Here is a 24,781-nt window from a genome sequence, read left to right on the forward strand (position 1 = left end):
GAGGGTTATTACACCCAATAACTATTGACCTGTAGGTCACAAATTAAAATCAACCAGATCTACAACTCCATTTAAATTATAATGTACCTCTCATTTCCTGGAAGAATCTCATCATGGAGATCATAATTGCAAATTGGCCACCATACACATCAGAAGTACTTAGATTTATTTTAAATTAAAAAGTAGCATCTAGTGTATTCCATCAACATAATAGGTTATTTATAACACATTTAAAGGAATTAAGTTTGAGCATCTACTTATCTACTCTTAAAAGAATATAAGATACATATTTAAATTAGTAACAAAAATGTCTCTTCAGATGAATATGCATAGAAAACAACAAGTAGTGTAACAAATGCAATTTACCTTTATTCTCTTTACACAGACTCTTAATTAAAATACAGTAATTATAATAGATCTACTTGCTATAAAATCTGTCTTTGGCCAAAAGGAAATAGAAAGACCAAGACAAATTTTATTAAATAATAATAAAAATGAGGCCTTATTATGCCTCTACTTACTAATGAAATTCCATGTGGATTACTTTCTTTAGTAATGACATATCATTTTAAATCCAAAATAGTCATTTCTCATGACTAAGCAAATAAAGGAATGAGACTCATAGTAATATTCTGAAAACATAATTTCCAGGTGGGAAATTAAAAGAGGCCAAAAGTAGAAAGAGTCATTTATGCTAATCACCTGCTTTACAAGAATTTCATACACACACACACGCACACACATCTAATGAGGGTAATTCTCAAAATAGAGCCTTTTATCTATTAACCTTTCAGCCTAGGCCTCAAAGCCCATAGATAAGGTAATATTTTCTAGCATAAATCCATCTTGTAAGAATGTAAATTTATTGCGCATCACCATAATCTTGGGGGAATATATATTAATGATTTTTCCAAATACTCAATCTAACCCAGACTATTTACATGGCTCACTTCCCCACTTATTGCGACACTGTGACATCACCACAGCTCCTTAATGTGTGCACATTTCTAGTGAATTTAAAATCCATTACACGGGCACCTGGGTGGCGCAGTCGGTTAAGCGTCCGACTTCAGCCAGGTCACGATCTCACGGTCCGTGAGTTCGAGCCCCGCGTCAGGCTCTGGGCTGATGGCTCGGAGCCTGGAGCCTGTTTCCGATTCTGTGTCTCCCTCTCTCTCTGCCCCTCCCCCATTCATTCTCTGTCTCTGTCTGTCCCATAAATAAATAAAAAAAACGTTGAAAAAAAATTAAAAAAAAAATAAATAAATAAAATCCATTACACATATCAGATTCATATGTGCAGCTTATTAAATAAGGTTTTAATGTTTGTTTTTTATCTAGAATTCAAGATAAAGATAAATGTCACAAAATTTTAACAAGTGAATTTGAAACAAATTGTTGCTTTAGATTTAATATGTAATATGCAACTAATTGTGATAAAATCAACTTATAATTTCAGTACATATCACTTTACTTACATGAAGAACTTAACTGAAAAATCAAGGGGGAAAAAACACGAAATGCTAAGATTACTATTACTAATTCTTACAAGTTTTAAATTCCTCATTTTAAACAGTTTTTTGGAAAATATATCATTTCTGTTATGATTACTTTGGTAAAATAGCCCTGTTTAATAAAGATAAACTACTATTATTGTAGTTCAGTCTTAGTCACTCCTACTTGTGAAGCACATAATTAATGAGTATTAATATTTTCAGTTCGATTCACTGCAATTCTCTCTCTACCACTGGACCTTTTCTACAGGTATTTAAAAATACCTTATTTTTTTCTCTCTTTAAAATTAAATGTGTGTGTGTATGTATGGAAAAAAACCCTCTTTTTAAGCCCTAATCAACCCTCTGATTCTATGCATTTAGTCCTCTACATTTTAACTTCTTCAAAGTGTTGTGTATTGGGATAGAATTAACTTAAACCAACCAAGAAAATATATTGCTTTTTAAAAATTATCTTGGTGAAAATATAAAGCTTTTTTAAAAATTAGCTTTGTAAAAAAGTGGAACCAAAATCTTAAATGCCATTAGGACTATTTTACTGCCTCTTTTTTTCTCTTTTTGTTTTTCTGCTGACTTCTCTTCCACTGCTGTCTTCCTTTGCCCATACAAGATCTGCTTCTAAGGTCATCTACTCACACATCTTACAAGAACAAAAGAGTATCTTTTTCCCAGCTCTAGTTTTCCTCTGATTACATCATTTGAGTTACATGCCTATTCCTTTTACCAATAAGTGTGACCAAAGGAAAGGAGCATTTATGATTGCTCTTGTTTAGATCAAGTGGACAGTACACTCTTGTGCTAGAAGAATAAGGCGCTGGAGATTGGGAAGACTAAAATGATAGTATTCACTGAGCTAGCCTTCAAGCCTTCTCTTTTCTACATATTTTCCATGACAATTTATGTTAAATATAATCACTGAATTAGTGATCCCAAATCTGTATTACTAACTCAGATTTCACTATGAAGCTTCATATCAGTATTTAAATGACTCATGTACATCTTGACCTTAAGGTCTCCATTCATCTCATATCAGCAAGTCTATAACCCCGTCCAAACTTGCTTCTACATCAGCCTTCTCTAGCCCAGCAGATGACTCCATGAGTCAACCTAGTTCACTAAACCTGAAACACAGTAAATCTCTTTGAAAATTGTATTTACCTTATCCCTATCACTGTTAATTCCTACTCAATCAAAATTCTTCACTGTTTCTCATCACTCACATACATCGCTCTTATATATTCCTAGTTTAGACCAGGGCTTCCTCTAGACTGGGCTACTAAAGTGGAATATTTACTAATCTCACCATTTTTAATTCTTTAGACATAATCACCACTAATTCTTTCTACAAACTGGTGTTTTGCCAAAGCAAATATAAAATATTTACAGTAAATATGAGCGTCACACAACAAAATGCTTATAATAAATGTTGTATTGACTTCATACTACTTAAAAAAATTTAATCCATTCTACACACTATCCTGCTGGAGAAGCACAAAAATGCAATAAAGTCATTAGATGAAATCTCTCAAATTAAAGCAAAAGCCCAATGGGTCATAAAAAATCCAACAGTGGACACAGGTTAATATTTATATCTACCAATAAAGGTACATTCCAAACCAATATTATTTTTTTACTTAACATCTTTCTTAAATATCTCTCAATCCTACCACCTACCTTACATGTATTACTTGAACGTTTCAAGGACCAAGTCTGCTTCCTAGTTTAGAGGGATGTATTCAGTATCTCCCCTTGGATGGCTGTTTCTGCCTCCTCACTTTCCAAATCTTAGCCCCATTTCTCCCACATTTTTATACGAGCCAAAGCTAGAGATCTAAAAGATCTCTTAAAATCCTTTAAGTTTGTTCTGTTTGGAATAAATAATGTTTACAATTTTGATTAAGAACCAAGATATCAAACACAGGCAGTTTCACATAAAAATCTGGGCTTACAGCTTATTTTGAAAAGTTGAACATCTGGCCAATACTGAGCCTACATTTCCTCATGTGAAGAAAGCTAAATAATGGCTTCCTAACTTGTAAGATTTCTCTTCAATTTAGTACAATGTCTAACATTCTTTGCTCATTTTTTAATACGTGTTCACTTTTGTTGTGAAAATGTTTTGAATGAAAATGTACACATCATGATATTCATCTCTAAATGTTTCAGGGTGCATCTCTTAATAAAAAATGTAAAATAACTCCTACATAATCACAATACCATTATTACATCTAAAAATTAGCAACAATTCATTGATATCAAATAATATACAGGCTATATCCAAAATCTCCAATTGATCCCCTAATTATATTTTATAGTTAATTATTTAAATTGGTTATTCATTTCTTAAGCATGACCAGATCTACTCATTAAGCTTATTTACACTATTCACGTTGGCATTTGAGTTTGTATACCTGATTTAAGATAAAAAGGTAAGCTTTGGAATGGGAGAAGATATTTACACATGACACATCTGGTAAAGGGCTAGTACCCAAAATCTATAAAAAACTTATCAAACTCAATCTCCAAAAAAATAAATAATCCAGTTACGAAATGGGCAGAAGACATGAATAGACATTTCTCTCAAGGAGACATCTAGATGGCTAACAGACACATGAAAAGATGCCCAACATCACTCATCATCAGGGAAATACAAATCAAAATCATGATGAGATACCACCTCACACCTGTCAGAATGGCTAAAATGCACAACAAAGGAACAAGTGTTGGCAAGAAGGTTGAGAAAGGGGAATGCTCTTACACTGCTGGTGGGAATGCAAACTGATGAAGCCACTCTGAAAAACAGTAAGGAGGCTCCTCAAAAAGTTAAAAATACAACTACCCTATGATCCAGCAATTGCACTCTTAGATATTTACCCAAAGGATACAAAAATACTGATTCAAAGGGACACATGCACCCCGATGTTAACAGCAACATTATCAACAATAGCCAAATTATGGAAAGAGCCCAAAGGTACATAAATTGATGAATGGATAAAGAATAGGTTTTGTGTGTGTGTGTGTGTGTGTGTGTGTGTGTGTGTGTGTGTGTGTGTGAGTGTGTAATGGAAAATTACTCAACCATCAAAAAGAATGAAATCTTGCCATTTGTGACAATGTGGATGGAGCTAGAGTGTGTTATTTTTAGTGACATAAGTCAGATAAAGACAAATACATATGATTTCACTCATGTGTAATTTAAGAAAAAAAACAGATGAACATAGGTGGAAAAGAAGGAAAGGGAAACTAGAAAAACTCTTAACTATATAGAGAACAAACCAAAGGTTGATGGAGGGAAGGTGTGTGAGGGGATGGGTTAAATGGGTGATGAACATTAAGGAGGGCACTTATGATGAATCTTGGGTGTTGTATATAAGTGAAGAATCACAAAATTCTACTGAAACAACATTACACTATATGTTAACTAAACTGGAATTTAAATTTTAAAAATAGAAAACAAAATTAATTAAAAATATGTCTTAACTTCTCTTGGAACAAAGGAAACTTAAGACTTCAAAATCTAAAATTCTTACTAATTTACATTCCTTTTACCATTTTTGTGAGGATGGTAGATGGAAAGCATAGCTGGAGAGATAAATTAAAACCAATTTTAAAAAGATCCCATCTTTCATGACTCTTACAGTAACAAGCATAAATTAGAAACTCTAAAATGTTTCTGACACATAGCAATCTTTTTTGACTGTCAGTCTATGTTCATGTTGGCCTAGAGAAGGAGAGATGGACTCTAGGCTTGGGGAATGGAAGATCAGTCATGAAGAAAGAGATGCAAAGAAACTTACCCCAAGTCCTGGAAGAGGAAGAATGCTTCAATCCATTCTAAGCCTTCCCACGGTTCTGGGAATAGAATAAAAATCCCTGAATGTGACTTGTAAGACACATCATGATTTATTTTTTGCATATATACCAATTATTTTCCTGTCGTTCCACCTAGGCTGAATGTTTTTACTCCTTGAATGCATTATGTTCTCACCAACTCTGACAATTGCCAGAAACACTTTCTTAAGCCTTAAGTATTAGCTGAAATGTCACTAATAGAATGGAAATCTCCCAACCACCCATGTCTGGATCAACAACCTTCAAGTACTTTTTTTTCTTCTATCCATTCTGCTTTATTACATAAACACCTAGTTACAAGTTGTACAAATCAAAACACAAAGGAAGAGAAGGGTGTAGGGAAGGTTTTTGTGATGTGCAGGGGGTGGGAAGGGAGAAAGGGTTGGGAGCCAGTCCTCCCCCTCCACACACAGCCCTGGATGAGGGCTATGGCATCTGCAGTGGGGATCTGAGAAGGAGGTGGGCAAAGATCCAGGGTAGCTAAGGGATGGAGGAAGCCCCTAAACCCAGAGCTCACTCCAAAAGCCCCTTCATTGCATGGTGAGGGGAGGATGAGGAAGGTGAGGAGGCTCAAAGATGGAGCAGCAAAATGAAAATTCAATAGCAAATCAGACTGAAGTGGAGTTGTCATGGTAGGGGATTAAAGAAGGAAAAAGTAGGTAAAGGGGGCAGTGAAAGATTCTCCCTGAGACCCCCAAGGAAAGGGGGGCCATCTTCCTTGTTAATTTAATATTAAATTGGGAGTGGGAGTTGGAGAAGAAAAAGTTATTTCAGGGGATTATTTCTCAACCTTCAAACGTACGTCCTCCGAGCCTTCTACCTCCACTGACGTATTACTCAACATGGTCTACCATGATGATCCATTATCAGTTTTATCAATAAGACTACTTGCTCTGTGAAAGCTAGAGCCACCTCTAGCTCATTATCATTTTGTGTTCAGCATCTTATATGGTCCTGAGCATGTAACACCTATCCAATGAATGAATTAAAAAATACAGTTACAGTCTTGTTCTAAGACAATCTTTGTTGAAAACTAAAGATGAGTTCATCAGATATACTGTAAAATATGTTGCATGCACTTCAAAGCTCCATCTTATTTTTTCTTGAAAGGTGTTTTACTGACATAAATAAAGGCTACGCTATATTGCAGGAGAGAGAGAGAGAACTTAGAAGAATGATGTCTTAGCAGATTGTGAATGTGTTGTAGTTTTGTTTCTGCACATTGTCAGCTAATTATGTATTTCTGTACTACATTTTCAATTATTCTACCAACAAATCAGAAGAACTAGATTCCATTCCTTTATACATCTCCTCATCAAAGGGGAGAAATTTTAAACAATATTATTACTAGAACATTGATTTTGGATTACAGGAACTTAGAAACGCATTAATGGCAGAAGTGTAGGCCTCAAATAGCCAAATTCACTGAGAGAATACATAAAACAATTACCAGCACAGGAGCAAAATTTATGTCAAGCTAGTGCATAAAAAAATAAGCAAAGACTATAAACATGTTGATTATAATATTGCACAAACAATATAGTTTTCTTTCCAGTAAGTTATTTTTTTTTATTTTTTAATGTTTATTTTATTTTTGAGAGAGAGAGAGAGAGAGAGACAGCCAGCTTGAGCGGGGGAGGGCAGAGAGGGAGACACAGAATCCAAAGTAGGCTCCAGGCTCTGAGCTGTCTACATGGAGCCTGATATGGTGCTTGAACTCACGAACCGGGAGATCATGACCTGAGCCCAAGTCAGACGCTTAACTGAGTCACCCAGACACCCCATCAGTAAGTTATTATAAAATTCTGAACTTGAATATTGTGGCTCAAGCTCTGGTCAAGAATTTCTGAATTCAGCTTTGTCGCTGTCCAGCAATATGTGGCCCCATGCAAATATCTTACAAGCTTTGGTCTCATTCCCTTCAGTTGTAAAATAAAGGTTTGGTATATACCCTCTAAAGTCTATTCTATATTGAAATGTCTCTATTTAATTTCCTCTATCTGCTTTCAAACTCAGTATATTGGAGACAGCACAATTATGTGAATTAATGGTTAGGCGATTTTCCCCCTTTCTGAAATCCTCATATACATAAAAAATTTTTAAAAACTACACATATCACTTTTTTATCATTATCGAATTTTATCAATATCTCATATATATATTTACACTTGAAAACACTGAAGCATTAAGAACTTTAGCAAATTGCCCAAGTATATGTTGACTAGTAAGGAATAAAGAAGCCAGGAACCCATATCTCTGATCCCTAAGCAAGTATTCTTTTCATTCTAGCTTATTACATAATCCTGTCTGTTTCTGAGGTGTCTAAGTTTTTAATGTGTAATTTAACAGATTTTAACCCAGAATGATCTATAGAATATGTCAAATAGGAATGATCAGCCTGGTTCCTATATTTGGCTATGAACAATGATGTCCTAATATCTGGCAAGATATTGAGAAATGAGTCTACTATTTGGCACTAAAAAAATAATTGAGAAGATTAAAACACATGTATACTGATGTGATTTCAAAATATGACTGAAAAATCTTTGCTATCTCTCCCAGTCAGAGGTGGAGTCTAATTCTCTCCCCTTGAATACTAACTGGTCTTGGCGACACACATTCTAACAAACAGAATACTGCAGAACTGACACAAAGACTTCTAAAGCTAAGTTGTAAAAACTTCCACCTGGCTTTCTTTCCTGGAATCTGGTTTTTAAATTCACCTGCCATGTTGTGAGAAAGTCCAGGACACATTCACAGGACATGTGGAGGTGTTCTGGCTGACAGCTCCATGTGAGGTCTCAGCTGATGGGCCGTCAGCACAAACAGCCAGACATGAAAGTGAAGACACCTCTGAGATAACTCTAGCTCCAGCTACCAACTGACTGAATCTTCATGAGAACCCAACTAAAAATTGCCTAGCTATTCCAATTATCCCCAGAGTCATGAGATTTGGGAGTATGTTAGTAGCAAGAGTATTGAAACATTCAATTTTTCTAAAATTATGTAAAATTAACTTTTTATTTTTCTCTCAGTTGTGAGCCCCAGCCAACAGATACTAAGACTAATCCTCACCTTACCTTTTATAACTTCAGGCTTCATATAGCTTATATAAGAGATACTATAATTAAGAACTTGGACATTGGCATCAGATATTCTTTTTTGTATTTTTTTAATGTTTATTCATTTTGAGAGAGAGAGAGAGAGATAGGAAGAGAGAAAGAGCATGCTAGTGGGGGAGGAGCAGAGAGAAAATGAGAGAGAATCCCAGACAGGCTCTGCACTGTCAGCACAGAGCCCAACATGGGGCTTGATCTCATGAAATAGAGTATAATGCTTAATGGACTGAGCCACCCAGGTGCTCCTGGAATCAGATATTCTTAGTTCTGGCTCTACTTCATTGTGTGATTCTGGAAAAATTACATACTCAAAGACTCAATTCCCTAATAATCAAAATTAATAAAATGCTAGAACACATCTTGTTAGTTTTTCTAAAAAATGTAATTAATATTAGTCATATAAAGTTCCTTATGCAAATATAAGTCTGTTAACCTGTTGATTAGAGAACTTCAGGTACATTAACTTTGATTCCATCCCTACCACTTTAGCCCCATATACAGGCTTGCCCTCGTTCTCATAATGTCCAAAGGCCACCTATAGTTCTTTTGCTAAAAAAAAAATCACTGAATTCACTTTCAAGAGATTTTTAAATCTAAAAAGAAGGTTTACAAGTGGAAGAATTAATTTGATTTTCACCATAGGCAATATATTGGAAGACAAGCTTACAGAAGCATTTGTTTATTCCCAGACTAGAAAAGCAACACCTTTAATATAGAGAAGAGGATGATTATAATTATGGCAAAGCTATTTTGTCATCTAAAATGTTATTTTAGCACCATACAAATATTTTATTTTTGCACTTTCCAAATGCTAGATACAATGTATATAACAAAATATCCATTGGGAAGAATTGATTTTATGGAATAAAGTCAAATCTGGAACTAGTTTTACCCTCTAACACTCATTTCATTTGAGAAAAGAAAAGGTAATAAAGTTCTGAAGAAGCATTTCCATTTATTTCTCAAACATCTTGATATAACAGGCAAAACCTCTTAATGAAAAACTTTATGACTTATGAAGTTCATGTCATGAACATACAAAACTCTCACCAGATCTTTACTGAAGGAGAATTCTGGCCTATGAGAACTGAATTTGACAAATCTATTAAAAATGAGATGATTTAGGGATAAATTTTCCATTACTCATTCAAATCTATTACCTTGCACTCACAGGTTTAATTGCTTTTAACAATGAAATAATGGGGATAATTATAAAAATTCATATTTGCTATTCTTCAACTTTTAAAAACATTTTTAAATAGCTGCTTATATATGTTCAAGAGTTAAGAGGAAATATTTTACCACCTTAAGTACAGTATAGAAAAAGGTATGATTTTAATCCTTCCCAGAAGAGATTTGCAAAAACAAATCCCTCATGAAAGCAAGAGGTTAACTTTGCTGTCCATGGCAAGAATATCAATTATCCTTAGATAAGTGAACTGTACACACAAATACTCTTCTTCTCCCATGGATTTTCTAACAGGCAAGGCAGGCCCAACAACTCCATCCTGTTTTTCAAAAAAATAAATAAAATTAAAAAATAACACTCACTCTATGTTACTGAGTAAAAATTATTTGGTAGGTTGGATATGCATGGCATCTTTCAAATATGGGAGGAGAAACTAAACCGAATCTAAATTACTCTTTTTTTCTTGAGGAAGTGGGAAGAAGAAAAAGTCTTTTATCAATTATGATAGTTCTAAATGTGTGGCTTACATATGGTAGTAATTTATTAATACTAAATTTTGGAAAATATAATTTTCTAGATAATTTCAGTATTTCCATTGATTCCTTTGAACTGCTACTTCTTATCCTACACTTAGGATTATCACTTTTTTCCACAAGATTCAACTCACACAGTTTCCTTTATTTCATATCTCTAATTACCATGCCCAACCATATTTAACTAAAGTTATGTATAAATTATGATTATACATTATGTTCCATAGTATTTTTACTCATTTCCTATCTGGATTATAAGTTCCAAGAGAGTAATGTTTCAACTTTTTTCTTTTTTTAATTTTAATTTTCTATAAGGATTTAAGTTTTTTTTCCCCCAGTGGGAAAAGAAAGGTCACTGGAGTGTAGAGCAAGATCTGCAGTGAAGAGAGGACATCAGTGTATTTAAGTGACTCTGTAATCCACAGATGTAAATCAATTAAGTGGATTTGGGAGGTTATCACAGGTCAAAACTGAAATTTGGACAGGTCATGTAGTATGTCAATAGATTTAGGCCACTTTTTCAGGAAGGAGTTAATTAGAAGGATGCTCAAGTGAATGCAGAGAGTAGTGAAGTACAATCTGGTAAATTAAGTAAAAACTCACATTCTATAATAAAAGATGAACATAGAACACATTCTATAATATATGGTCTTGGAATAGATTTCTACTCATAGTTGAATGTTTTTTATATTATCAAAAGAAGCATTATAAAACACCTGGTATGGTTGATTTTGGGTTCCTTCCTGATTTTCCAGTAGAATTATATTTTCTTCATAGAGTTATCTATTTTTCGTTGGCAATAACCTCCTAGCAGAACATCTTATATATATTATACACTGAATAAACGTGACTATCTGCTGGCTTACACTGCATTAGAAAAGAGACATTATTTTTAAAATCAGTTCTTTAAAAATGTTTTTTCAAAGTTTATTTAAGAGAGAGAGAGAGAGAGAATAAGTGGGGGGGAGGGGGGGAGGGGAGAGAGAGAGAGAGAGAGAGAGGAAGGCCAAGCAGGCTCCACACACTTAGTGCAGAGCCCAACATGGGGCTCAAACCCACAAACCACAAGATCATGACCTGAGCCGAAATCCAGAGTCAGATGCTTAACCACCTGAACCACCCAGGTACCCCCATTTCTTCAAATTTAATGTAAATATCTTAGGTAGAGCCCAGGAATATTTTATGTAAATATTTCATGAATTCACCTATATTCACAAAATATTTATTGAACACTTAAATTATTCTATTACTAGGGTAATGAAGATACTGAAATGAATAAAAATTCCATGGATCCTATCCTTTAATATACAGAGAAGAGAGAGAGAAAATAAAAAGTAAAATCTAGTGTGATAAATGCTATCACAGGAGAATTCTTTGGTGTTGTAAGGTCACATGGGAAGAATACCATACACATATATGGGTATCAGGACAGAATACTATGATTAAATTATGCCTTTTAAGTGTCCCCCAAATACATAAGTGATAGAAGTTCCTTTCATTTAAATTAAAATAATCTCCCTTAGATAATTTAGTTATAATTTATTCTGGTTTAGTGAATTGAATATGTTTATGAGAGTGTTTAACTGTAAGGATATTCATTTAGTTTTATTATTGTTCTTTATTTATTTTTGTTAGTTGTCTTAGAAAAATGTACCTGTACATATTACATAAATGAGGGAGTCCTCCTTATATGTCAATGGTTTACATTAAAAAAATAAGTAAATTTGTACCAACAATTTTCTTTTTTTTTAAGTTTTTATTTTTATTTATTTTTGAGACAGAGAGAGACCGACAGTGAGCAAGAGAGGGGCAGAGAGAGAGGGAGACACAGAATCCAAAGCAGGCTCCAGGCTCTGAGCTGTCAGCACAGAGCCCGACACGGGGCTCAAACTCATGAACCGTGAGATCATGACCTGAGCCGAATGAAGTTGGACGCTTAACTGACTGAGCCACCCAGGCGCCCCTATAGTAATAATTTTCAATGACATCTTGAAAAGTTCTCAGCTAGTGAACATAACCATTTATTGGGTTCAGTAGTAACTCACAAAAGGTAGTGAATGAATATAGGTATAATGTATTGAGATCCATGTCTTATCAACTGAAAAAGGGATTGAAGCAAAAAAGCACTCTATGCCATACAGCATCTCCAACCTCCATCAGACCAAGTATGTAGAATGTCAAAGCAAATGTACAGAATCATTAGAGGACTCAGTTGAATTTAGGATGGCAGTATAGTGTATACTATTTACATTAGAATACTTATAATATTTATAGGACATAATCTATAAACTTTATTTACAATTACCATTAACTTTTAAAACACAAAAGCAAGTCTTTCTAACTAAGTCTTTGCAACTATAATGGTATACTGTCTTGATTGAAATCTAATGCATTAGTTATACACATTTAGAAAAGTTACTTATTTTTCTGAGAATGTTACATATTTCTCAGAGCATACTCCACTATAAAAGAGAATACAAGTAATACATTGCTTCAAGTATTTGTAGTTTGATTTATTTTTTAAGTTTATTTTGAAAGAGAGAGAGAGACAAACACACACAGAAAGCAAGTGGGGGAGGGGTAGAGTGTGGGAGAGACAGAATCCCAAGCAGACCCCATGCTGTCAGTGGAGAGCCTACCATGGGCTCAAATTCACAAATTATGAAATCATGACCTGGGCCCAGATCAAAAGTTAGACCCTTAACCAACTGAGCCACCCAACCTCCCCTGTGGTTTGATTTAAAGAAGATATTACATATAAGTTACTTATAAAAGTGACTATTGATAAAAAATGCTGATACTCAGCAATACTCATGTTCTTCCTCTTTTATCTAGTAATAATTCTAAACTGTATTTTCTAACTACCAAGCAGATTGGTAGGCTCATGTGAGCCTATTCTGGGTAAAGCAGTGTAGACAGAAATTTCATACACATACACGCGCACGCACACACACACACACACACACACACACACACACACACACATCTTGCATAAAGTATCCCATGAGTAATATTCAACTCTTTCCACTTACACTAAATACATTTGAAAATTACTACATAGGCAAGCCTGGATCTTTGAAGGAAGGCACGGATCAGAGACCTCAGTCTTCAACCCACACTGGCTTATGGCATGGCCTAAAAATAAATATGCATCTACTGAGCTTGCTTGAAGTGATGAGATTGGAAAATGCACTTTATTAGTATGTTTAGATTGTTATGGGCCATATTTACCTAGATATTCAATACAGAGGGCACACAGAGAGAGTTATCAACAATCTGGTAAACAGTATTACCTGTCTTATGAATATAATTGTATTAGCTTCTTATTATTACTGTAACAAATTACCACAGATTTAGTGGTTTTAAAGAAACACAAAAGTATTATCAACTCTAAAGGTCAGACATCTTAAAATCAAGGTGTCAGCCAGAAAGTGGAGATAGAGTTTGATGCTCAACTACAAAAAGTGTCTTTTGATCTATGTATAGAGAATTTATACACGGTAATAAAAAAAAAAAAAAAAAGACAAGTTATCCCCGTGCAGATATTGATAAGAATAAATGAAATATTCAGAGTCTGAACATTCTCTCTATTCATGTTAGTTTAATCAGTAAAGTAGGAATAATTTCCATTGGCTAAAGAATGAGGCTGAGGAAGTTGTCAAAGAAGAGAAAAATAGGAAATAAACATAGAAAATAAGGCAAGTAAATGGACTAGAAATGTAGAGGATGACTGGCTGCAGTAGTTACAGCCACTTAAGGCTTACAGTCACAAATGTAAAGTGAGATCATCAGTGGAGCTGTGTTTTTGTTTTTTGTCTTGCTTGTTTTCTTTTGTGTTTCAAGTAACCAGAATCAGCTGCAATGGTGCACATGCGAAGCAGGCAGAGAGATGAATTTAAACAAGGCAATGGTTTTTCTAAGAGTTTACACAAATAAAGAAAGAAGCTATGGAATTGAGGGAGTACACAAAGAAGTGATTATACTGATTAAATATGAATAAAGAAGGCATCAGGGAAACCAACTGCATGAGGGAAATTCAAAAGTAGGTAGGATAATGTATGTGAGGACTTAGTGTGATTGAAAGATTTTTGAGATCAGGATACAAGGGAAAAATGAATTGGTTAAAAAAAAAAGATAACAGTCAAAGGTTAGAAGCATGAAACCATAGAAGTTTTGCAGTTACTTGTATCAACAACATTGTAAATATGATTATGAGCATGAGATACTGAGAGTAGAGGACAGTATCTTTGAAGAGAATTTCAAGGAAAGGATTATCTACAATGTTGGAAAATCACCTGCATGACTGTAGAAATTGCAACAAAATAAGAGTTATATTACCAGGGGGAGGAGCCAAGATGGCGGAACACCATGGAAGTTTTTTGTGTGTCTCACATCCATGAAATACAGCCAGACCAACACTAAACCATCCTGCACACCTAGAAAACTGACATGAGGATTAACACAACAATCTGCACAAACTGAACCACAGAATTCAGCAGGTACACTGTGCAGAGAGGTGAACTTGGGAAGAGAGAACCCTGGAGGGCAGGGAGCCATTTCTGCATGCAGAGAGAGGACAGAGATGAGGGGGGGATGGAGAATACGGGAATGCCCCCCCCCAAAAGCAGATGGAGAGAAAGTGGAAAATTGGAAAAAGCCACAGGGACTGAACTGAAAAGGGAGAAAAGGAGAAAGGAGAAAAGAGGGTTTAAATTCCATGAAGACTATAAACAGGGGGAGCGCAGAGTCTGAAACTCCACAGCTTGATACCTGGTGGGGCTCTGATGGGAAGGACAAATCCCTAGCAGCAGAGTGGGGTCTGGGAGGTTCTCAGGCCACACGGGGAGAAGTGGCTCCACTGCTGGAAGGACACTTGGGTAGAGGCTGTGAGGGCACCTGGTTCCAGCAGACCCCAGAGAACAACCACATTCGCTGGTGCTAGAACAAGGTCATTAAGGGTGAAGCCTGGTGCCAGATGTGTGTTGTGATTTTTCATAATCCCTGAAACGCTACTGCTACACTATCTCGTGAACTTTTTCTGGGGCGGGCTAGCATGTCGCCACAGCCTCTGGGCATCGCCAACAGCACAGTCCCACAAATGTTCCTGGATGTGGCCAGCACCCAGCCATTGCTCAGTGAGACTCTCCACAGAGCAGCAGAGTGGTCAAATCCACAGTCCTTCAAAAATAAGGGGCCAGGCAAAAACAGCTGCATCTGAGACAAAACTCAGGAGGGAGGTGCCCCTGGCAATCTAACGGCTAGGTCACAGACAGTGTAAAAGTGGGAAGTGGACAAAAGCCGAAAAGGACAGGCACGCAATTGCTGATCGGGGAAAACAGAATTCCAATACTACAGACTGAGTAGCTGGGTGATGCCATTTTCACTGCTCCTGCGCATGCACATATGCACCTACATGCACATATGCACCTACAAGTGCCACAACAATCCACCCCAGTAAGCTAAGCAGTGCCATCTAGTGGAATATGAAACCGTTACACTAAGCCCTAACTAACTGGGCCAACCTCGCTCTTCAAGAACACAAGTCTCACATCCTGCTTAGTTTATGGTTTGACTTCTAGGAAAAAACGAAGTAATTTCAGTCATATTTCAGTCTGTTAGCCAGTCCATCTATTCAATTTCTTTCTTTTTTTTTTTTCTCTTTTTTGTTTTGTTCCCTTTTCTTGAATACAGAAAGAGAAAAAAACATTTTTATTTTCAGTTTTTATTAAAAATATTTTTAATTTTCTACTATATTTTTTATTGTGTGTAAATTTTTTCAAATTATATTTTACTTCCATCATTTCACTTAAGTCTACTTCAGTGTATTCATTTTTTCAAATTTTCAAACGATTTCCTTTCTTTTCCCCCCTTTTTTCTCTAATCTTTCAAGCCACGTTCAACACCCACACCAAGACACACCTAGGATCTAGCATCATTTATTTGATTTTGTGTGTGTGTATGTGTGTTTTTAATTTTTTAATTTTAATATATTTTTTTAATTTTAATATTTGTTTAATTTTAATTTTTCTACTTCATTAGTTCATTTTCTCCCTTAAAAATACGAAATGAAGGAATTCACACCAAAAGAAAGAGAACGAAGAAACGACAGCCAGGGATTTAACCAACACAGATACAAGCAAGATGTCTGAATCAGAATTTAGAATCACGATAGTAAGAATACTAGCAGGAGTCAAAAATAGATTAGAATCCCTTTCTGTGGAGATAACAAAGTAAAAGCTAGTTAGGATGAAATAAAAAATGCTATACCTGAGCTGCAATCTTGAATGGATGCCATGGCAGCAAGGATGGATGAGGCAGGACAGAATCAGCAATATAGACGGCAAACTTATGGAGAATAATAAAGCAAAAAAAAGGGAGATTAACACAAAAGTGCGTGATTTAAGAATTACAGAAATCAGTGATCCTTAAAAAGGAACAATATCGGAATCATAGGGGTCCCAGAAGAGGAAGAGAGAAATAGGGGTAGAAGGGTTATGTGAGCAAATCATAGCGGAAAACTTTCCTAACTTGGGGGAAGACACAGACATCAAAATCCAGGAGGCACAGAGGACTCCCATTAGATTCAACAAAAACCAACCACAAACAAGGCATATCATAGTCAAATTCACAAAATACTCAGGCAAGGAGAGAATCATGAAAGCAGCAAAGGGAAACAAGTCCTTAACCTATATGGGAAAACAGATCAGGTTTGCAGCAGACCTATCCACAGTAACTTGGCAGGCCAGAAAGGAGTGGAAGGATATATTCAATGTACTGAATCAGAAAAATATGCAGCCAAGAATTCTTTATCCAGCAAGAATATTATTCAAAATAGAAGGAGAGATAAAAAGTTTCCCAGAGAAACAAAAATTAAATGATTTTGTGACCACTAAACCAGCGCTGCCAGAAATTTTAAGGGGGACTCTCTGAGGGGAGATAAGATGAAAAAAATAATAATAAAAATAAAAAACAAATAAATAAAGACCAAAAGCAACAAAGGCTAGAAAGGACCAGAGAACACCACCAGAAAATCCAATTCTACAAGCAACTTAATGGCAATAAACTCATATCCTTTAGTACTCACTCTAAACATCAATGGACTAAATGCTCCAATGAAAAGACAGGGTAATAGAATGGATGAGAGAAAACAAGCTCCATCTATATACTGTTTATAAGAGACCCACTTTAGGCCTAAAGACACCTTCAGATTGAAAGTAAGGGGATGGAAAACCATCTATCATGCTAATGGTCAACAAAAGAAAGCCAGAGTAGCCATACTTATATCAGACAATCTAGAATTTAAAATAAAGACTGTATCAGGGTATCTGGGTGTCTCAGTTGGTTAAGTGGCCGATTTCAGCTCAGGTCATGATCTTGCGGTCTGTGGGTTCAAGCCCCGTGTCAGGCTCTGTGCTAACAGCTCAGAGCGTGCAGCCTGTTTCAGATTCTGTGTCTCCCTCTCCCTCTGCTCCTCCCCCACTTGCACTCTGTCTCTCTCTCAAAAATGAATAAACGCTAAAAAAAATTTTTTTTAATAAAGAATGTATCAAGAGATGAAGAAGGGCATTATATCATACTTAAGGGTTCTATCCACCAAGAAGACCTAACAATTATAAATATTTATGTGCCAAATATGGAAGCACCCAAATATATAAATCAATTAATCACAAACATAAGGAAACTCATTGATAATAATACCATAATAGTATGGGACTTCAACACCCCACTCACAGCAATGGACAGATCATCTAATCAAAAACTCAACAAGGAAACAAGGAATCAAAAGGTATCAAAAATCAACAAGGAAACAAGGAATCAACAAGGAATCAAAAATCAACAAGGAAACAAGGAATCAACAAGGAATCAAAAATCAACAAGGCTTTGAATGACACACTAGACCAGTTGGACTTAACAGATAATATTCAGAACATTTCATCCTAAAGCAGCAGAATATACAATCTTCTCCAGTGCAAATGGAAAGTTCTCCAGAACAGACCACATACTGGGACACAAATCAGCCCTCAACAAGTACAAAAAGATCGATATTATACAGTGCACATTTTTAAACCACATTATGAAACTCAAAATCAACCACAAGAAATAATTTGGAAAGGTAACAAATAGTTGAAGACTAAAGAACATCCTACTAAAGAATGAATGGGCTAACCAAGAAGTTAAGGAGGAAATTAAAAAGTTCATGGTAGCCAATGAAAATGATAACACCAAAACCCCAAATCTCTGGGATGCAGGAAAGGAGGTCATAAGAGGAAAGTATACAGCAATCCAGGCCTTCCTAAAGAAGAAAGAAAGATCTCAGATACACAACCTAACCTTATGCCTTACAGAGCTTGAAAAAGAACAGCAAATAAAACCCCAAACCAGCAAAACACAGGAAGCAATATAGATTAGAGCAGACATCAATGCTATCGAAACCAAAAAAACAGAACAGATCAATGAAACCAGAAGCTTGTTCTTTGAAAGAATTAACAAAATTGATAAACCACTAGCCAATTTGATCAAAAAGAAAAAGCAAAGGACCCCAATAAATAAAATCAAGAAGGAAAGAGGAGAGATCAGAACCAACAGAGCAGAAATAAGAACAATAATAAGAGAATATTATGAGCAATTACATGCGAATAAAATGGGCAATCTGGAACAAATGGACAAATTCCTAGAAACATATACACTACCAAAACTGAAACAGGAAGAAATAGAAAGTTTGAACAGACCCATAACCAGTAAAGAAATAGCATTAGTAATCAAAACTCTCCCAAAAACTAAGAGTCCAGGGACAGATGGCTTCCCAGGGGAATTCTACCAAACATTTAAGGAAGAGTTAACACCTATTCTCTTGAAGCTGTTCCAAAAAATAGAAATGGAAGGAAAACTTTCAAACTCCTTCTTGAAGCCAGCATCACCTTGATTCCAAAACCAGACAGAGACTCCACTAGAAAGAAGACTACAGGCGAACTTCCCAGATGAACATGGATGCAAATATGCTCAACAAGATATTAGCCAAGCAGATCCAACAATACATTAAAAAAGTTATTCACCACAACCAAGTGGGATTTATACCTGGGATGCAGGGTTGATACAGTATCTGCAAAACAATCCATGTGATACATCACATCAATAAAAGAAAGGACAAGAATCACATGATCCTATCAATAGATGCAGAGAAAACATTTGATAAAATACAGCATCCATTCTTGATAAAAACCCTCAAGAAAGTAGGGATAGAAGGAGCATACCTCGAGATCATAAAAGCCACATATGAACGACCCAATGCTAATATCATTCTCAATGGGGAAAAACTGAGAGCTTTCCCCCTAAGGTCAGGAACAAGACAGGATGTCCACTCTCACTAATGTTATTCAACACAGTATTGGAAGTCTTAGCCTCAACAATCAGACAAAACAAAGAAATAAAAGGCATCCAAACTGGCCAAGAGGAGGTCAAACTTTCATTCTTCACAGATGACGTGATACTCTATATGGAAAACCCAAAAGATTCCACCAAAAAACTGCTAGAACTGATTCATGAATTCAGCAAAGTTGCAGGATATGAAATCAATGAACAGAAATTGGTTGCATTCCTATACACCAACAAAAAGCAACAGAAAGAGAAATCAAGGAATTGATCCCATTTACAATTGCACCAAAAACTATAAAATACCTAGGAATAAGCCTAACCAAAGAGGTGAAAAATCTATACACTGAAAACTATAGAAAGCTTATGAAAGAAATTGAAGAAGACACACAAAAAAAATGGAAAAATATTCCATGCTCCTGGATAGGAAGAACAAATACTGTTAAAATGTTGATACTACCCAAAGCAATCTACATATTCTATGCAATCCCTATCAAAATAACACCAGCATTCTTCACAGAGCTAGAACAAACAATCCTAAAATTTGTATGGAACCAGAAAAGACCCTGAATAGCCAAAGCAATCTTGAAAATGAAAACCAAAGCAGGAGGCATCACAATCCTGGACTTCAAGCTGTATTACAAAGCTGTAATCATCAAGACAGTATGGTACTGGCACAAGAACAGACACTCAGATCAATGGAACAAAATACAGAACTCAGAAATGGACCCACAAACGTATGGTCAAATAATCTTTGACAAAGCAAGAAATATTCAATGGAATGAACACAGTCTCTTCAGCAAATGGCATTGGGAAAACTGGACAGCGACATGCAGAAGAATGAACCTGGACCGCTTTCTTACACCATATACAAAAATAAACTCAAAATGGATGAAAGACCTCAATGTAAGACAGGAGGCCATCAAAATCCTCAAGGAGAAAACAGGCACAGCAACTTCTTATGCAACATGTCTCTGGAGGCAAGGGAAACAAAAGCAAAAATGAACTACTGGGACCTCACCAAAATAAAAAAGCTTCTTTCTGTACAGCGAAGGAAACAATCAGCAAAACTAAAAGGCAACCGACACAATGAGAGAAGATATTTGCAAACGACATATCAGATAAAGAGTTAGTATCCAAATCCTATAAAGAACTTATCAAACTCAACACCCAAAAAGCAAATAATCCAGTGAAGACATGGGTAAAAGACATGAGTAGACACTTCTCCAAAGAAAACACCCAGATGGGCAACTGACGCATGAAAAAATGCTCAACATCACTCATCATCAGGGAAATACAAATCAAAACCACAATAAGATACCACCTCACACCTGTCAGAATGGTTAACATTAACAACTCAGGCAACAACAGATATTGGTGAGGATGCAGGGAAAGAGGACCTCTTTTGCATTGCTGGTGAGAATGCAAGCTGGTGCAGCCACTCTGGAAAACCGTATGGAGGTTCCTCAAAAAATTAAAAATAAAACTACCCTATGACCCTGCAGTTGCACTACTAGGTATTTATCCAAGGGATACAGGTATGCTATTTCAAAGGGACACATGCACCTCAATGTTTACAGCCACACTATCTACAATAGCTAAAGTATGGAAAGAGCCCAAATTTTCATCAATGGATGAATGGATAAAGAAGATGTGCATATATATACAATGCAGTATTACTCAGCAATCAAAAAGAATGAAATCTTGCCATCTGCAACTACATGGGTGGAACTAGAGGGTATTATGCTAAGCGAAATTAGTCAGAGAAAGACAAAAATCATATGACTTCACTCATATGAGGACTTTAAGAGACAAAACAGATGAACATAAGGGAAGGGAAACAAAAATCATATAAAAGCAGGGAGGGGGACAAAACTGAAGAGACTCATAAATATGGAGAACAAACTGAGGGTTACTGGAGGGGTTGTGGGAGGCGGGGGATGGGCTAAATGGGTAAGGGGCATTAAGAAATCTACTCCTGAAATCATTGTTGCCCTATATGCTAACTAATTTGGATGTAAATTAAAAAAATAAATAAGTTAATTTAAAAAAAAAAAAGTTATATTACTGGGTATAATAGTGAGCCACAGAGCAAAAGCTATCAAGAGTTGGAGTTGTCACTGTAAAACAGATTAAATATAAATATGATTTTTCCTTGTCAATTAGAGACATCTATAGGACCTTGAGGAAAAGATATTTTACAGAAATGTGGAATTTAAAATGTTAGTAGTACTTTTAGTTTGCTTTGGTTTTACTTCCTTACTAGGCTTTTGAAAATCAAAATGAAAGGTACTGAGGAAAAAGAATCAAGTTTATACTATAAATAGATTAACGAATAGTGGTAATAAAAGAGCAAATCCTGTTCCTTCCCATTATAGACACTACATGGAGCATCTGGACCAAGGTAGGGACAGAGTGCATTGGGGCAAGAAGCAAGGTAGTTAGTTATCTTGTTTAATGGCCATGAGAGAGTGATGACTGAGTCAAGTGGAAGCCAAGCCAACAACTGCATAGCATCATCTCATATCATATGCTGGAGAGTTTCCCCATATGTTCAAGCTACAGAGTCTTAGTCACATCTCATTCAATATGTTGAAGAGTTACCTTCCCTTTGTCTGTGGGTCTTCCTGCAAAGGGACCATATCCTGAGACACTACACTTCGATGAGTATCTATCTGAACTTTTACTCTGGTCACTTTCTTTGTTAAAGACCAAGGAGCCTCCCCACACAGAAAATAGATGTAGAGTCTTTAATCCCCAAGGGTAGAGAGATAGTAATAGGAAAGTTTCAATATAGGTACTTGGGTGGGGCTAGGAAATGCTCCACCCCTATCACACCTGCTTCAAATATATTGACTTTTTTTTTTTTTATTGACAGAAACAGAGAGAGAGAACTAATGGGCATGCATGTGAGAGCAGGGGAGGGGCTGAGGGAGAGAAAGAACCTTACACAGGTTCCATGCCAAGCACAGAGTCCTACCTGGGCAACTCAATCTCACAACCGTAAGATCATGACCTGACCTGAAATTAAGAATCAGATATTTAATTGACTGAGCCATCTAGGCACCCTGAAATGTTTTCCAATTCTTCATGCAACAAGGCTCATTTTGATAAAATTAGGCCATGTGAACTAATAATAATCTAATCTTTCAGTAGACTAAGGAAAGAATCAGTGAAAATGCCAATCTAATTCAATTTATTTCATAAATCATAATTGTCAAGGAAAGAAATACTGAATAGAATCAGGTTTTAAATAGAGAATTCTTGAAAGTTCTAAAGGAAAAAGACATTGTCCTATAGCCAAACTGAAGGAAAGCAATGATTATCAATGATAAAATGTTAACTAGATTTCTGATAACTAGAAATTAAGGCAACATACTTATAGATAGTAATGTGGTTATATACATAGAGTTGTTCATTAAGGGATATATATCTTTATAAAACAGTTTTAAAAATTGGGAAAAGAGAGTAATAAAATACTAAAAATTCCATTAAACTAGAATAACATTGTCTGGTAGGCTAAAGAGTAGAGTTAATTAATCTTTAAGAAACAAAAACAATAAAATAATTACTTGGGATTGGAAGATAAAAGAAAACAAAAATAGATTGAGATGAGGTACACAGAGAACACCATGTCTTTTTGGTGTTTGTGTTTTTTGTTTTTTGTTTTTTGTTTTTTTTTCCCACAGAGAGAAATTGTCTGTAAATGGTAGGTTCCCATCTGTCTGTAATATTGTAGAAAGATTAGTTTAAATTAGATTGCATAACTTCTAAGAACACAATCAGTTCTGAAACATTTTTCATATATACCCCTTCCAGTTCATTTTCATGGTCATTATATTGGCTCAGATAGTGATCATCAAGTTCCTAGCAACAGAAATCAAGTGGAATTTGTCTCTTTTCTATGTTCTGCAATACATTTCACAAACAGTATTTCTTTACTAACACAAGAAATCTTTATAAATAAACACAGATATTTAATAGTCCACACACGGCACATAGTCTAATTTCCTCATGCAGCAAAATGAAAACCAGCATTCCTTTCTACATGCATGGTACAAATTGTTAATTGTCTTTGGTCAGCCAGCAAGTACTTCTTTCAAAGGTCTCCCAAAAGGTTTAGCTTTGTAAATTGCTTTTTCTATTCACTCTTTTCCAATATATATTATTCAACTAGGGAACTACCTATCTGCTTCCCATCATTTCCCCACCAAAATCTATCACTCAAGGCCTGTATAAAGTGTTGTTTCTGTAAGGTAATACTTTCAGCACAGTATCTTCTCAAAGCAGATAATTTACATAACTGCTCTTAACTATGAGTTGTTTTGTCAACTCCAGGAATGCTTCAGAATTATTTGTCAGTATGAAGACCCTGAGAATTATGTAGAAAATTTTTTGAAATGAGCAAAATACACAGGTCTCCAAGAACAAACTGTCCTTTAGATTACTACTAGCCCAAAGGAAAATCTTGGAAAAGCAGATTTACTACCATGCTCTCATTTCTAGTTGGCAGTGGAAATAACTTTAATTCATTAGACTGAAAATGTAATTTCTGTCAACTAACTATTCAAATAACTGGTAAAATTAAATTGCAGGTATATTCTTTGAAACATACAAATTTGATGACAAAAGCATTAATAATCACTCAATATTAGTAAATACAGCTATTTTCCTGATATATGACTAAATAATTAGGATATTAAACTAAAAATATGAGGAATATATAAAAAGCTTAGAAATATGTCATTTTATCTTTCAAAAATATGAAAGCAGTATAATTATCACTGTCTGGTAACAACAGTATTCTCATTTTCTTTTTGTCACTTGCCTCATTTTTAAAAATTAAACAAAAAAGTATGTGATGTTTCTTTCAATAAACTGCAACTCAATGAAAGTTACATTATAGCTGACTCTTTTGTCCTCTCCAAAGCTAATATGATTCATATGCATACTTTTTTTTTATTATTTAGCTTTATCATGGAAGATGATACACTGAAGATATAGATGAGCAGATGAACAGATGAAGAATTATTGATTCTTCCTTAATGATTACGTTTAACCAAGTTTCTCAAAGAAAAGATTAAAACATGGGCATTTAGAAAAAAAAATCAGCTATATTTGTCCCATGTAGTTCTTCTTTTAACCATGTACAAAGTAATTGTCATCTAAAGTTTGAAAGAGAATTAAATATAATTAAATATTTTA

The 24,781-nt window shown here is 35.3% G+C and overlaps 1 long non-coding RNA gene across 1 annotated transcript in view; it reads right to left on the minus strand.

Moving 5' to 3' along the window:
• Positions 1 to 5,310: 5,310 nt before the first annotated feature.
• LOC121030601 (uncharacterized) overlaps positions 5,311 to 24,781 on the minus strand; it is a 74,178-nt gene continuing 54,707 nt past the window's right edge. Inside the window, exon 3 of the long non-coding RNA XR_005790314.1 lies at positions 5,311 to 5,366. This is a non-coding gene — a long non-coding RNA (uncharacterized LOC121030601). The remainder of the gene's footprint in view (positions 5,367 to 24,781) is intronic.

This window comes from Herpailurus yagouaroundi, unplaced genomic scaffold (assembly GCF_014898765.1).
Source record: "Herpailurus yagouaroundi ecotype Mexico unplaced genomic scaffold, PumYag 28, whole genome shotgun sequence".
Classification (NCBI taxonomy): Eukaryota; Metazoa; Chordata; class Mammalia; order Carnivora; family Felidae; genus Herpailurus; species Herpailurus yagouaroundi.